This window comes from Chlorocebus sabaeus, chromosome 12, assembly GCF_047675955.1.
Source record: "Chlorocebus sabaeus isolate Y175 chromosome 12, mChlSab1.0.hap1, whole genome shotgun sequence".
Taxonomy (NCBI): domain Eukaryota; kingdom Metazoa; phylum Chordata; class Mammalia; order Primates; family Cercopithecidae; genus Chlorocebus; species Chlorocebus sabaeus.
In genome coordinates, this window is record NC_132915.1 from 64980718 (window position 1) to 64996034 (window position 15317).

A 15317-nucleotide genomic window follows, 5' to 3' on the forward strand; every position below is an offset into this window, starting at 1 on the left:
CCTTTCCGGCGGTATTTTGAGGCCGGCCGGGTGCAGACCAGAGCGGAGCGTCTTCCGTTGTATCTTCCGCGCTGGAGCTGCTGCGGGGCTGTCCAGGCAGCTTGTGCTCCTGCCCCGAAGCGTCCTCCTCCGCTGGCGACACACGCACTGAAGCCCGAGTCTTCCCGCGGGGTAGTTGTTTGGTCTTGCACCCAAGGAGGGATTTCTTGCGCCTCTCGTTCCTTCAGTTATTTCATAGACCAGGACCGAAACAATACTGTCGTGTAGCGCGGCCACCCCACAGCTGTCCCTGACGTTAAACCTTGTCGTGACTGCTAGAAGACACTGGTGGAGTGTGAATTGATGACCAAGGCAGGGCAGAGCCTTCCTGATCTTTATAATCAGTTCAGCGGCGTCCTCCACTACAGGGAACCCCCAGCCAGTCCCGAGGCCTAGGGACATCCAGGGAGAAACGTGGCAGTGGTAAAGGGCTTGCGCAGCTCCTGAAGATAAATAAGACTTTGGGTTGTTGTTGTTTTTGAGACAAGGGTCTCACTATGTTGTCAGGGCTGGGCTCGAGCTCCTGTCCTCAAGCCATCTTTTCTGGCTTCAGCCTTCTGAGTAGCTGGGACTACAGGCCCATGTCACCGAATCAAGCTTTAAGACTTTTTAATGACCCTTTCAAATTTCTGAGTCACTCCCAGCATTTTAGGAAGCCAAGGTGAGAGGATAGTTTGAGGCCAGGAGTTTGAAACGAGCCCGGGCAACAGATTCCTAAGTCACCATTGACAAAAAACTTTGAATGAAGTTGATGATACAAAATATTAACATCTTTTTTTTTTTTTTTTACAAGCATTAAAAATGTACCACAGGTGAAACTAAGTCTAACAGCTTACTGAGATTTCTTGCTGTACAGCAAATTTCAAATCTCATCAAACTTTTGCAGTTTGTGATGCATTTCAATTAATAATTAAGCTCTAATTTGTAAATACTTATGAACTCTTTGTTCTCCTGCAGCTAGCTTGGAGCCACAAAAGGGTCACATTAGCCACAAAAGAAAAGACATTAAGGGATTTTTGCAAGGAAGTGCTATCAGATGTTTGTTTTGAGACAGGGTCCCACTCTATCGCCCAGGCTGGAGTACAGTGGCACTATCTCAGCTCACTGAAACCTCCACCTTCCAGGTTCAAGCAATTCTCCTGCCTTAGCCTCCTGAGTAGCTGGGACTACAGGCCCATGCCACCATGCCCGGCTAATTTTTGTATTTTTAGTAGAGACAGGGTTTCACCATGTTGGCCAGGCTGCTCTCAAACTCCCGACCTCAGGTGATCCACCCGCCTCAGCCTCCCAAAGTGCTGGGATTACAGGCATGAGGCACCACTCCCAGCCCAGATTTCTTTTTTAAATCCCATTGGCTGCTGTGTGGAAAATAGATTGGTAGCAGTGAAACTCAACTGAAGGGGATGGATATGATGTTTATTTTGGAAGTAAAATTGATGAGACTTAATTATAGGTTAGATATAAGGGGATGACAGGGAAAAAGACTCAAGAATGACCTCCGGGCCAGGTGTGGTGGCTCACACCTGCAGTCCCAGCACTGTGGAAGGCAGAGGTGGGAGGATCGCTTGCTTTCAGGAGTTCGAGGCAGCAGTGAGCTCAGTCACACCACTGCACTCCAGCCTGGGTGCCGGATGGAGACCTTGTCTCTTAAAAAGCAAACAAAAAAAAAGAAATGACTTCCAGCTTTCTACCATTAGTAATTGGGTGGTTGGTTGTGTACTAAGATGAGAAAGGCTGGGAGAGTGACCTGGTTGGGGAAGAAAAAAGTAAAGTTTTAATTCAGGGCATGCTATGATTGAGATGTGTGTGAGCCACATGAAGCTATTAAATGTGCAGTGAGATTTATGAATCTGAACACAGACTCACCAGACTATAAATGGTTTATTAGTTTCATATATGCTGTAACAAATTACCACAAAATTAGGGTCTTCAAAACAACACAAATTTATTATTCTACGGTTTTGGATGTTCAGAGTCCAAATGGGTTTCAAGGGACCAAAATCAAGGTGTCAGTAGGGTTGCCTTCCTACTGGAGGCTGCCAGGGAGGATCCATTTCCTTACCCCTTCCAGATTCTAGAGGCTGCCCACATTCCTTGGTTCGTGGCACCTCTGACCTCTACCTCCCTTGCCACATCATCTCTGACTCTGCTGCCTCCCTCTCTCACTTGAAAAGATCCCGGTGATTACATTGGGTCCACTCAATAATCCAGGATAATTTTCCCATCTCAGAGTCCTGGTCACATCTGCAAAGTCCCTCTTGCCAAATAAGGAAACATAGTCACAGGTTCAGGGATTAAGATGTGGATATCCAGGCGGGGCACAGTGGCTCACGCCTATAATCCCAGCACTTTGGGAAGCCAAGGTGGGCAGATCACGAGGTCAGGAGATCAAGACCAGCCTGGCCAACGTGGTGACACCCTGTCTGTACTAAAAATACAAAATTAGCCGGCCATGGTGGTGCACACCTGTAGTCCCAGCTACTTGGGAGGCTGAGGCGGGAGAATAGCTGGAACCCAGGAGGCAGAGGTTGCAGATCACGCCACTGCACTCCAGCCTGGGTAACAGAGTGAGACACTGTCTCGGAAAAAAAAAAAAAGATGTGGATATCTTTGGGGAGCTATTTATTCTGGCTACCACAAGAGGTATTGAAAATCACTTGAAGGCAAGATGGGTATGTTGCTTTTAAAGTTACATATTGTACCTCCAGACATGCAGAATAGAACATTAATTTTTTTCTTCTTGAAAGATAAGAAAAATTAACTTCAAAAACAATGCTTAACGTTCAGTCTTTAAAATCTGGGTGCTGATTACATAGATGTGTTTAGTTTGTAAAAACTCATAGTAATATATATGTACTTTTTATGTGTATTTTACTGTAATGTGCTTTAAAAACAATGCTTAATATAGCTAGAAAAATGTAATTATAAATATAAATGCTTTTAACAGCAGGCAATACATTTTGAAAATTGTATGCACTTTCTAAGCCACTTGTAAGTTTTGTGTTTGACCAACATTGAGAATTTTATATTTCCATAATCATTTAACCTTAAATGAATAATCTTTTTAGAATTTTCTTCTCTGCTTTCTTGAGATGAAATTGCAGCAAGGACCCTTAGGAGGCATTTTCTCTTGGCTTTTTTTTTTTTTTTTTTTTTTTTTTTTTTTTTTTTTTGAGACAGAGTCTCGCTCTGTGCCCCAGGCTGGAGTGCAATGGCGCAATCTCGGCTCACTGCAAGCTCCGCCTCCCGGGTTCACGCAATTCTCCTGCCTCAGCCTCCTGAGTAACTGGGACTACAGGCGCCCGCCACCGCGCCCGGCTAATTTTTTGTATTTTTAATAGAGACAGGGTTTCACCGTGGTCTCGATCTCCTGACCTTGTGATCCGCCCGCCTCGGCCTCCCAAAGTGCTGGGATTACAGGCGTGAGCCACCGCGCCCGGCTCTCTTGGCTTTTTGAGATCACTTTTCTATGGGTAAATTATGTTTCTGGATTTCTATTACTTTACTGTTTAACATTGTGAATTGACATACCAAAAATCGTCACTAGTTAAGTTTGGTTTGTATGATTTGGTTTTATTTGACTTTAGTCTGAGAACTCTACAAGTTTGCAAAAAAATTACTTATGGCTTTGTAGTATAATAAAATCAGATTTTTCTAGAGATTACTCCCTAACCATAAATATAACTTCAAGCATTTAGGGCATAATTAGGCTATCAATGATTTCTAGGCTTTAAGAGATCCTCTCATCTAACCTTTTCATCAGAGGGGGAGACCTTCCTACAGCACCCCGACAGATGCTCATCTGGCCACTTTGGGAACATTTCTTGTCATAGACTTGTCTTATTTTATTTGGTGATTTAATTCTTTTAAAGTACTCTGCCTCTCTGTAAATTCTACCCATGTATTTCATAGCCTAAACATTTCTAAATTAAAATAGCCTAAACTATTCTAAACATTGTATCTATATTCATCAGTGCTCATAACAACATTAAGATGTAAATTCTGTATATACCCCCTACTTTACAGATAAAAAGACCAAAATACAGAAGGTGAAGTTGCCTGAGGTTGCACAGCTGTTAAACAGAAGAGCCCCGCCCTTGATCCCACTTGCTTAGCTACTACTACCCAGTATTTCTTCTATACTAACTAGAGCATTGCACTTTATGACAGAAACCTATCTCAAGGTCTCAAGGTTCATCTCAGTCATCACTTTTTTTTTTTTTTTTTTTGAGACAGTGTCTCACTCTGTTGCCCAGGCTGGAGTGCAATGGCACAATCTCGGCTCACTGCCACCTCTGCCTCCCAGGTTCAAGCAGTTCTCCTGCCTTAGCCTCCCAAGTAGCTGGGATCACAGACATGTGTCACCACGCCTGGCTACTTTTTGTATTTTTAGTAGAGAAGGGGTTTCACCATGTTGGCCAGGATGGTCTCAAACTCCTGATCTCAAATGATCTGCCCGCCTCGGCCAGGACCCGGATTACAGGTGTGAGCCACCGCACCTGGCCTACAGTCATCACTTTTTGGCTAAGTTGTTCCATTAGTTAAGAGTTCACGTAACTCTTATATTATCCAGCCCACGTCTCTCTGAATGGCTCACATCAAGGTCTTAAGATATTTTAAAAGACATCTTCTTTAAAATCAAGGTCTAATCTCTATGGCATTCTCCTGATGTATTAGTTTAGTGAGGCTTTCAAAAAAGAAAAGAACATTATTTGGCACAAATTGTTCTTAAGGTTTTTATTGAAGTGTTAATAAATACCTAAGCAGCACAGTTGAATTTCGAATTTTCATAAAGTAAAAACCGTCACTAAATTAAAGAAAGAAAACATCACCTGTGCCCATGGGCTGCCTCCTCAAGAGCTGCCTGCCTATTCATTACCCATGAAAAAACCTGGCACCAAGCCTGTGGCTAGCTAACAGTGACAATGGTAATTAGCTAATGTGCATGTTAAAGTAGCTCTCCCAAGCATTTGGACTGGGGAATACAGAGAGGATTGGCCAGTTGGAAATGAAAGGAAAATGGGGGACCTTAAAAACATAGTCGCCGGGCGCGGTGGCTCAAGCCTGTAATCCCAGCACTTTGGGAGGCCAAGACGGGCGGCTCACGAGGTCAGGAGATGGAGACCATCCTGGCTAACACGGTGAAACCCGTCTCTACTAAAAAATACAAAAAACTAGCCGGGGGAGGTGGCGGGCGCCTGTAGTCCCAGCTACTCGGGAGGCTGAGGCAGGAGAATGGCGTGAACCCGGGAGGCGGAGCTTGCAGTGAGCTGAGATCCGGCCACTGCACTCCAGCCTGGGCGAGAGAGCGAGACTCCGTCTCAAAACAAAACAAAACAAAACAAAACATAGTCGCAGATATGCTGTGAAAGGTAGTACAGGGAGGCCATGGGGAGAGAATCCAGGCCCTGACTTAACTTGAATCCTGAACAACTTTCTGATTTTAATCTACATGTATCCTTAAATCCTCTTTTTATTTATTTATTTGTTCAATTGTGGGGTTTTTTTTGGAGACAGAGTCTCACTCTGTCGCCCAGGCTGGAGTGCAGTGGTGCTATCTGGGCTCCCTGCAACTTCCACCTCCCAGGTTCGAGTAATTCTTGTGCCTCGGCCTCCCAAGTAATTGGGACTACAGGCAGGCACCACGATGCCCGGCTAATTTTTAAAAAATTATTTTTCATGGAGACAGGGTTTCGCCATGTTTCCCAGGCTGGTCTCCAACTCCTGAGCTCAGGCAATCTGCCTGCCTCGGCCTAGCAAAATGCTAGGATTACAGGCATGAGCCACCATGCCCAGCCTAAATCCTCTTTTGAAAAAAGACGCCCTGTTCCTTGCTTTCAGAAGTTATTAACAGTAAAACTGTGAGCCAAGGAAAATCCCCAACCTTATTTCAATCCCCACTTCCAACCAATTGATGGTGGCTGCCTGGAGAACTGTGTCAAAAATGACTCTGAGGCTAAGAGTTTACTGGAAAAGAGTATATACTGTGATGTCTGCCATGTTGATTTCTAGGGAGATGGAAGGAGTCAAGAATGTTGCCATGTATTTGCCATCTCTGCCCTAAGCCAATATCATGAAGAAATCAACAAGAGGTGGATTCATCACCATATTAAGCTAGATATTCCTGTTTAGTAAATATCTTTCCCTAGCTGGGAAGTATATCACCCCATACCGTATCTCAGCCACAACAGTTTTAATTACCAGAGTCTGTAGGGCAGCAGTCCCCAATCTTTTTGGCACCAGGGACTGGTTTCCTGGAAGACAATTTTTCCTTGAGAAGCGGGATGGGGATGGTTTCAGGATGAAACTGTTCATCTCAGATCATCAGGCATTAAATTCTCATAAGGAGCACGCAACCTAGGTCCCTACCATGCGTAGTTCACGATAGGATTCGTGTTTCTATGAGAGTCTGATGCCACCGCTGATCTGACAGGAGAAGGAACTTAGGCGGTAATTCTTGCTTGCCTGCCTGCTTGCCTGCCACTCACCTCCTGTTATGTGGCCCGATTCTTTTTTTTTTTTTTTTTGAGATGGAGTCTCGCTCTGTCACCCAGCCTGGAGTGCAGTGGCGCAATCTCAGCTCACCGTAACCTCTGCCTCCCAAGTTCAAGTGATTCTCCTGCCTCAGCCTCCTGAGTAGCTGGGATTACAGGCATGTGGTCTGGCTAATTTTTGTGTTTTTAGTAGAGATGGGGTTTCACCATGTTGGCCAGACTGGTCGAGAACTCCTGACCTCAAGTGATCCACCCACCTCAGCCTCCCAAAGTGTTGGGATTATAGGCATGAGCCACCGCACCCGGCCTGGCCTGCGGCCCAGTTCTTAACAGGACACTGACCAGTACCAGTCCATGGCCCAGGGGCTGGGGACCCCCTACTCTAGAGTATACAGAGGTAAAACACACCTTATAAGCCAAATATCACTGCGTACGCCAGATTGTTTATAGCCTCCCCGGAAAAACAAAAATTGCTCCTGTTTCAGAGTAGCCTTGTGAGGCTACACTACATGTGGAAAGCAATTATGTTCTCCTAGGAAAAGCATGTAAGGATTAAGATTATATTGGCTGAGGCCAGCAGGAGTGGCTCATGCCTGTAATCCCACCACTTTGGGAGGCCGAGGCAGGTGGATCACCTGAGGTCAGGAGTTCAAGACCAGCCTGGCCAACATGGTGAAATCATGTCTGTACTAAAAATACAAAAATTAACCAGGCACGCGCTTGTAATCTCAGCTACTCGGGAGGCTGAAGCAGGAGAATTGCTTGAACCTGGGAGGCAGAGGTTGCAGTGAGCTGAGATTGCACCACTGCACTGCAGACTGGGCAACAGAATGAGACTCAGTCTCAAAAAAAAAAAAAAGATTATATTGGCTGAAAATAATTCAGCAATATCCTAAACTGTATCAGCTTAAGCTTTGCAAGAGCATGACATTGAAAGATACACTTACAAATGTACTGATTAAGATACTTAATCACTATTTGTAGCCCCAATTACCAATCAGTTTATCATGACAACCAGTCAGATTTTTAGAGCACCTATGGTGGTGAGCCATCCCTATGCTACTTTTTCCAATCATAGAAGAAAGGTACGAATTAACATAATGACTTTGTTTTTGTGAAATATTGCCTTTTCTTGGGATTTTAAAATACATTTTTCGGCTGGGTGCAGTGGCTCATGCCTGTAATCCCAACATTTTGGGAGGCCGAGGCAGGTGGATCATTTGAGGTCAGGAGTTTGAGACCAGCCTGGCCAACATGGTGAAACCCCGTCTCTACCAAAATACAAAAAGTAATCAGGCGTGGGTGGCAGGTGCTTGTAATCCTAGCTACTCAAGAGGCTGAGGCACAAGAATCATTTGAATGCAGGAGGCGGAGGTTGCAGTGAGAGTGACTCTCTTATAAAAAGTTACATCAACACAATTATGCTCTAAACTTCTCATTAAAAGTTATGTGGGAAGCCAGGTGTGGTGGTTCATACCTATAATCCTAGCACTTTGGGAGACTGAGTTGTGTGGATCACTTGAGCCTAGGAGTTCAAAACCCGCAAGGGCAATATAGTGAAACCCAATCTCTACTATATATATATTTTTTTTATTTTTATTTTTTCTTTATGGGCTATGAAAGTATCATACTGTAGCTTTGCGCAGTGGCAGTATCATAGTCAATGAGGTTTATCTGAGGTGCAATTATTGCTAATTGAAAGTATCATACTGTAAACCAGGCTGGGTGCAGTGGCTCACGCCTGTATTCCCAACACTTTTGTGATCCTTTGAGTCTAGAGTTTGAGACCAGCCTGGGCAACATGGCAAGACCCTATCTCTACAAAAAAAAAAAAAAAAATTAGCTGAGCATGGTGGTGCTTGCTTGTAGTCCCAGCTACCCAAGAAGCTGAGGTGGGAGGATCGCCTGAGCCTGGGAGGTCAAGGCTGCAGTGAGTCATGATCACACCACTGCACTCCAGCCTGGGCAACAGAGTGAGACTCCGTCTCAAAAAAAAAAAAAAAAAGTATCGTATTATAAACCAATAAATTATTTCTTATCTGGCTGCTTGGGAAATGAGATGAGTCAGAGAATGCTCAGTCATCCCTGTCTAATAGAAATTCAGAAAGTTTAATTGGCATAGCTATTCCAGAAGAACTGGAAATGTGTTAAAAACTAGTTTGCCTTTAACTTTGACTCTCTTATAAAAAGTTGGATCAACACAATTATGCTCTAAACTTCTCATTAAAAGTTATGTGGGAAGCCGAGCGTGGTGGTTCATACCTATTAATCCTAGCACTTTGGGAGGCCGAAGTGGGCGGATCACCTGAGGTCAGGAGTTCAAGACCAGCCTGGCCAATATGGCGAAACCCTATCTCTACTAAAAATATAAAAATTAGCTGGGTGTGGTGCTGTGTGCCTATAATCCCAGCTACTTCGGAGGCTCAGACAGGAGAATCGCTTGAACCTGGGAGGCAGAGATTGCAGTGAGCCGAGATTGTGCCACTGCACTCCAACCTGGGCGACAGAGCAAGACTCTCTCTCAACAACAACAACAAAAAAAGAATAGACCACATTTGGGGGTCAGCATGTGGCTAAGGATGAAACAGGGGTCCTATAAGGACATTCCTGTGGAGCACTCAAGTGGGGTTCTTAACATCTGCATGAGTGTTCAAGACGTCTCTAAATATACATAATTGATATCTATAAAGCCTAAGCATGTGGCCAGGCATGGTGGCTCACGCTTGTAATCCCAGCACTTTGGGAGGACGAGTCAGGCGGATCATGAGGTCAGGAGTTCAAGATCCGCCTGACCAATATGGTGAAACACCATCTCTACTAAAAATACAAAAATTACCTGGGCATGGTGGCACACGCCTGTAGTCCCAGCTACTTCAGGGGCTGAGGCAAGAGAATCACTTGAACCCGGAAGGTGGAGGTTGCAGTGAGCTGAGTTCTTGCCACTGCACTCCAGCCTGGGCAACAGAGCAAGACTCCATCTCAAAAAAAAAAAATCCTAAGCATGAACGTAAGGCCTCAACCTCTTTGTCCTCATGTTTTTCATGTCCCTACTCTGGAATGAATCTAATTCTACCTTTCAAATTATTTGTTTTCTTGTCCCTACTCCTCCTCTTGCCCCTACACATGAACACTCTCTTGTGATTAGCTCCTTCCCCTGCCCCTCTGCATACTCATTCTTTCAGAAATTGACTCACTCTCAACCTTCCATTATCACTTCCATGTAGGTAATTCCTGGGATACATACTCCAGCCTGGCCTTTCTTCCCAGCTTGAGGCCCATATGTTCAACTGCCTACTAGATAGTTCTTCACTTCAAACTCAATATATAAAAGTTCATTCATTTTATCCTGTTGACTTTGCTATTTCTTTTAATGGTACTAACTTCACACTTTCATTCAGACTCAGAATCATGGAGTCATGTTTTAATCTTCGCTCTCTCTGACTTCTAACATTCAGTCTTGCAGTCTTTCAAATAACTCAAAATGTTGTCTCAGTTTAGGTTGTTGGGTTTTCTTTTTTCTTTCTTTCTTTTTTTTTTTTTTTTGAGGTGGAAGTCTCGCTCTGTCAGCCAGGCTGGAGTACAGTGGTGTGATCTCAGCTCACTGCAACCTCTGCTTTCCAGGTTCAAGCAATTCTCCTGCCTCAGCCTCCCGAGTATCTGGGATTACAGGCGCCCACCACCACACCTGGCTAATTTTTGTATTTTTAGTAGAGACGGGGTTTCACCATATTGGCCAGGCTGGTCTCGAACTCCTGACCTCAGGTGATCCACCCACCTCAGCCTCCCAAAGTGCTGGGATTACAGGCGTGAGCCACAGTGCCCGGCTGGTTGTTGGGTTTTCTTAGAAATAGGGTCTTGCTCTGTAGCCCAGCTTATAGTGCAGTGGTATGGTTGTGGCGCACTGCAGCCTCAAACTCCTGGGCTCAAGTGACCCTGTGACCCCAGCCTCCCAAGTAGCTGGGACTTAAAGCACATGCCACCATGCCTAGCTAATTTATCAAAACTTTTGTAGAGACAGGGTCTCGCTTTGTTGCCCAGGTTGGTCTCGAACTCCTGGCTTCAAGTTATCCTCCTACCTCTGCCTTCCGAAGTGTTGGGATTACAGACATAAGCGACTGCACCTGGCCTTAGTTCAGGTCTTATCATCTTATTTCCTTAATTCTGAGATGCTTTTTTAAGTGATTTTACATACCTAAAATCAATATTTATAATCGATGTAAACATTTAAGGTAGAGTTTTTATTATAAAAACTATTATATCAGTAGTGTTTTAGAATCAAGAAAATCAGGCATCAAAGCCCTCTATTAACCTAGGTGCAATAGTGCATGCCTGTAATCCCAGCTACTTGGGAGGCTGAGACAGGAGGATTTCTTGAGCCCAGGAGTTTGAGTCCAGCCTGGGCAACATTGTAAGACCCCACCTTTTAATAATAAAATAAATAAGTGGAATTAACAAAGACCTGGATTACTCTTTCTTCTTGCCCTTCCTGCCTGCATTCCCTTGCTCCTCTCATCTATCTTGCACATTATTGCCTGACTAAATCTTCTTAAAAGACTACTTTCATGTAGTTAATTCTTTAAGAAAAACTTCAGTGGCTCCCTATTCCCTGCTAGATAAAGTATACCTAGGGGGAACAAGTTTGTCATTTAAGGTCCTCCACAATTTAAGGGTCCTGACCTTTTGCTGATCTTACCAACATTATTCCCCTCCTGGATCCATCTGCCCCAAACAGTTCTTTCTCTACCTTTGTATCATTCCTTAAAGTTAGAAGGCTCTTCCTTGTCTGCTACTTACACCCAATCAGGTTTCAAATGCTATCTCTATTGTGAAACCTAATCTGAACACCCTATCCCAAAATAATCTGTTCTTTCTCTGAATTCCTGGAGCACTTGTCTTAACTCATCTCAAATTTTTTGTTTTGTTTTGTTTTGAGATGAGTCTCGCTCTGTTGCCCAGGCTGGAATGCAGTGGCACGATCTCAGCTCACTGCAACCTCCACCTCCTGGGTTCAAGGGATTCTCCTGCCTCAACCTCCCAAGTAGCTGGGACTACAGGCACTTGCCACCACACCTGGCTAATTTTTGTATTTTTACTAGAGACAGGGTTTCACCATGTTGGCTAGGCTGGTCTTGAACTCCTGACCTCAGGTGATCCGCCTGCCTCAGTCTCCCAAAGTGCTGGGATTACAGGCGTGAGCCACCATGCCTGGCCTCACACTTATTATTAGTTATACTTATGATGAATTACCTGGTATCTTTGAATGTATATATTTGTGACTGTAATATTAGATATCTGATGTATTATAAGGAACCCGAGAAAAATCAGTCATATTAGTCACCTCATTATACATGACCTACGTTTTTAAAATCAGATCATAAATTCCTTGAAGTTAGCTCTATTTGGTATGCTTGTCTCCCTGATAGTTCCTTGAATCATACCTTATGTAAGAAACACAGTCAATAAACATTTAGTCAAAGGAGGATCACATCTTCTACCAAAGATTCCTAGCCATCCTTGTTCTTTTCTCTTTGGCTAGGCCAAGTTGCTTGTGCTGAACTGCCTGCACCAGTCATCCTCCACCATCTAGGCTCATGATCTTAGTAACACAACACTCTTGCTCAATCTTTATAATAAGTCAAGCATAAAACCGCATGGTGAATTTAAAAACAAGGTGGGAAATTTGGCGGTCTTATGAGATAGATGTGTGGAGGCAGAAAGTAACTGGGAGATGCAGACAAGACGTGAGCAAGGTCAGGTCAGCAAGGGCCTTGCATGATGTTGTACTAAAGAGGTTAGACTTTCCCTCACTATAATTGGGAGAGGTTTTTTTTTTTTCTTTTTTTTTTTTTGAGACGGAGTCTCGCTTTGTCGTCCAGGCTGGAGTGCAGTGGCACGATCTTGGCTCACTGCAAGCTCCGCTTCCCGGGTTCACGCCATTCTCCTGCCTCTGCCTCCCGAGTAGCTGGGACTACAGGCGCTTGCCACCGCGCCCGGCTGATTTTTTTGTATTTTTAGCAGAAACGGGGTTTCACCATGTTAGCCAGGATGGTCTCAATCTCCTGACCTTGTGATCCGCCCGTCTCAGCCTCCCAAAGTGCTGGGATTACAGGCATGAGCCACCACGCCCGGCAATTGGGAGCGTTTTTAATCAGGGAAATGGCATAATCATATTTGCTTAATTAGAACTACAGAAGATGGACTGGGAAGAGGAGGAAGGACTAGAAGAAGGGAAACCAGTTAGGAATAATATTTCAGGACCTCAACTAAAGTGTAATAATGGAAATAGAGAATGAGAGGATGGAATCATAAGAATGTGGAGAAGGGGCTGGACCCAGTGGCTCGTGTCTGTAATCCCAGCACTTTGGGAGGCTGAGGTGGGTGGATCGCCTGAGGTCAGGAGTTCAAGACAGCCTGGCCAATGTGGTGAAACCTCATCTAGTAAAAATACAAAAAAAAAAAAAAAAAAGCTGGGCATGGTGGCGTGCACCTGTAGTCCCAGCTACTCAGGAGGCTGATGCAGGAGAATCACTTGAACCCAGGAGGTGGAGGTTGCAGTGAGCCAAGACTGCACCACTGCACTTAGAGAAGCAGATTTGGAGATGGGCTGGAGTAGGTGAGAAGATAATGAGCTTTAATTTAGGATATGTTGAATTTGTAGCACCTACAGGACATTTCCATGAGATTGAGGATCTGCAGGAAGATATTGAAGACACATTGAAGACACAAATTTGTCCTAGACATAATGCACTCCATAAACCTTTTTTTTTTTTTTTTTTTTTTTGAGGCAGCATCTCACTCTGTAGCTTAGGCAGAGTGCAATGGTGCAATCTCAGCTCACTGCAACCTCTGCCTCCTGGGTTCAAGCAATTCTCCTGCCTTAGCCTCCCGAATAGCTGGGACTACAGGCGCCTGCCACCACACCTGCCTAATTTTTGTATTTTTAGTAGAGATGGGGTTTCGACATGTTGGCCAGGCTGGTCTCGAACTCCTGACCTCAGGTGATCCACCCACCTCAGCCTCCCAGAATGCTGGAATTACAGGCATAAGCCACTGTGCCTGGCCACATTTCATAAACCTTACATATTTTTAAATACACTGCTTACTCTTAGCCCAAAGCACCAGCTACATTTCTTACCCTACCTGTTTCACCAGATTTTTCTGCCCCTGACTGTGTTCTACTGTCACTCTTGGCCAATTTGGAACCCTTTTTTTTTTTTTTTTGGAGACAGAGTCTCACTCTGTCACCCAGGCTGGAGTGCAGTGGCGCAATTTCGGCTCAGGTTTAAGTGATTCTCCTGCCTCAGCCTCCCAAGTAGCTGGGATTACAGGCACCTGCCACTGCACCAGGCTAATTTTTGTAGTTTTGGTAGAGACAGCGTCTCACCATCTTGGCCAGGCTGGTCTTGAACTCCTGACCTCATGATCCACCCGCCTCAGCCTCCCAAAGTGCTGGGACTACAGGTGTGAGCCACCACGCCTAGCCAATTTGGAACTCTTTAATGGTATTTTTCATATAGTAGCTGTCTAAATCTTAGACAACTGAATGACTGTTAGACATCACTAAATTTAATGGGGTGTAAAATTCTGCAGAAACCCAGGTACTTCGGTCTATGGTACTTTTTTTGTTTTGTTTTGTGGCAGGATCTCGCTCTTTCATCCAGGCTGGAGTACAGTAGCAGGATCATGGCTCACTGCAGCCTCAACTTCCCAGGTTCAAGCAATCCTCTCCTCTCAGCCTCCTGAGTAGCTGGTACTACAGGCATGTGTCACCATGCCCAGCTAATTTTTGTAATTTTTTAGAGCTAGGGTCTTGCTATGTTGCCCAGGCTGATCTTGAACTCCTGGCCTCAAGCAATCCTCCTGCTTCAACCTACTGAAGTGCTGGAGTTTGAGGTGTGAGCCATTGTGCCAGGCTCTTGCACCTTATGTTAAATATTTAGTGGTGCTTTCCTGGCCACTTTCCCTCTTTTTCCAACTGCCCATGTACCTAGTCTTCTCTGCCCTCTGGCTTCTCTTCTGTTAACCCCTTCTTTTTTACACTGTTGGTCACTGCCTTATTCTGGAGACATTTTACATCCTGGGCTTGCAAAACACCTGATTTCCTGCCTACTTCCAACTTCTCTGGCTCTTATACTTTCTCAAACTCCTAAATAAAAGTATTTTTTAGAATTCTATAGTCTTCCTTATATCTCATTGTAGTATATATCCAGCATGACTTCAGCCACTTGCATGGTTTCACAATCATTTAAAATGATTCCTCGATGTGAATTTCTGTCCCAGTCTTTTCAGTCCAAACTCAAATATTCAACTGCTTATCGGACATCTTTATTTGGATGTGTTCTACAAACACTTCAAATCTGCTTGTCCAAAATTGAGCTTTCTTCTTCCTCATAAACCTGGGCTTTCTCTTCCGTCCTAATTCTCAGTGAATAGTATTATCACCTACTGGAACTTAGGAGGCATTCTTGGCCTCTCCACCTCTTTTCTCTTTCACATTCAGTGTGCCGTGAAACCCTATCAGTTTCACATGTTAAAAGAGTATTTTTCTGGAAGAGAGAACATGATGTGATTGAAGACAATAAAATGGGCATGAGAATAGCATACAGGGGAGACCAGCCTGACAGGAGAAAGGTTTTATTGAGGAATACTGGAAAAGATAATTGAATTATTAAGTGGGAGAGAAACTTGGAAGATAACTTAAAGGCCATATAGAGTATTTCAGAGTTTGCGTGGCCACAAAAACCACCAAACATTAGGCAAATAATGAAATGATCATTTCAGGCC

At 44.3% G+C, this 15317-nt stretch overlaps 1 pseudogene; it reads left to right on the forward strand.

Moving 5' to 3' along the window:
• The first annotated feature begins 8167 nt into the window (after positions 1 to 8167).
• Positions 8168 to 8297, forward strand: LOC119624523 (U4 spliceosomal RNA; annotated as a pseudogene).
• Positions 8298 to 15317: the final 7020 nt, after the last annotated feature.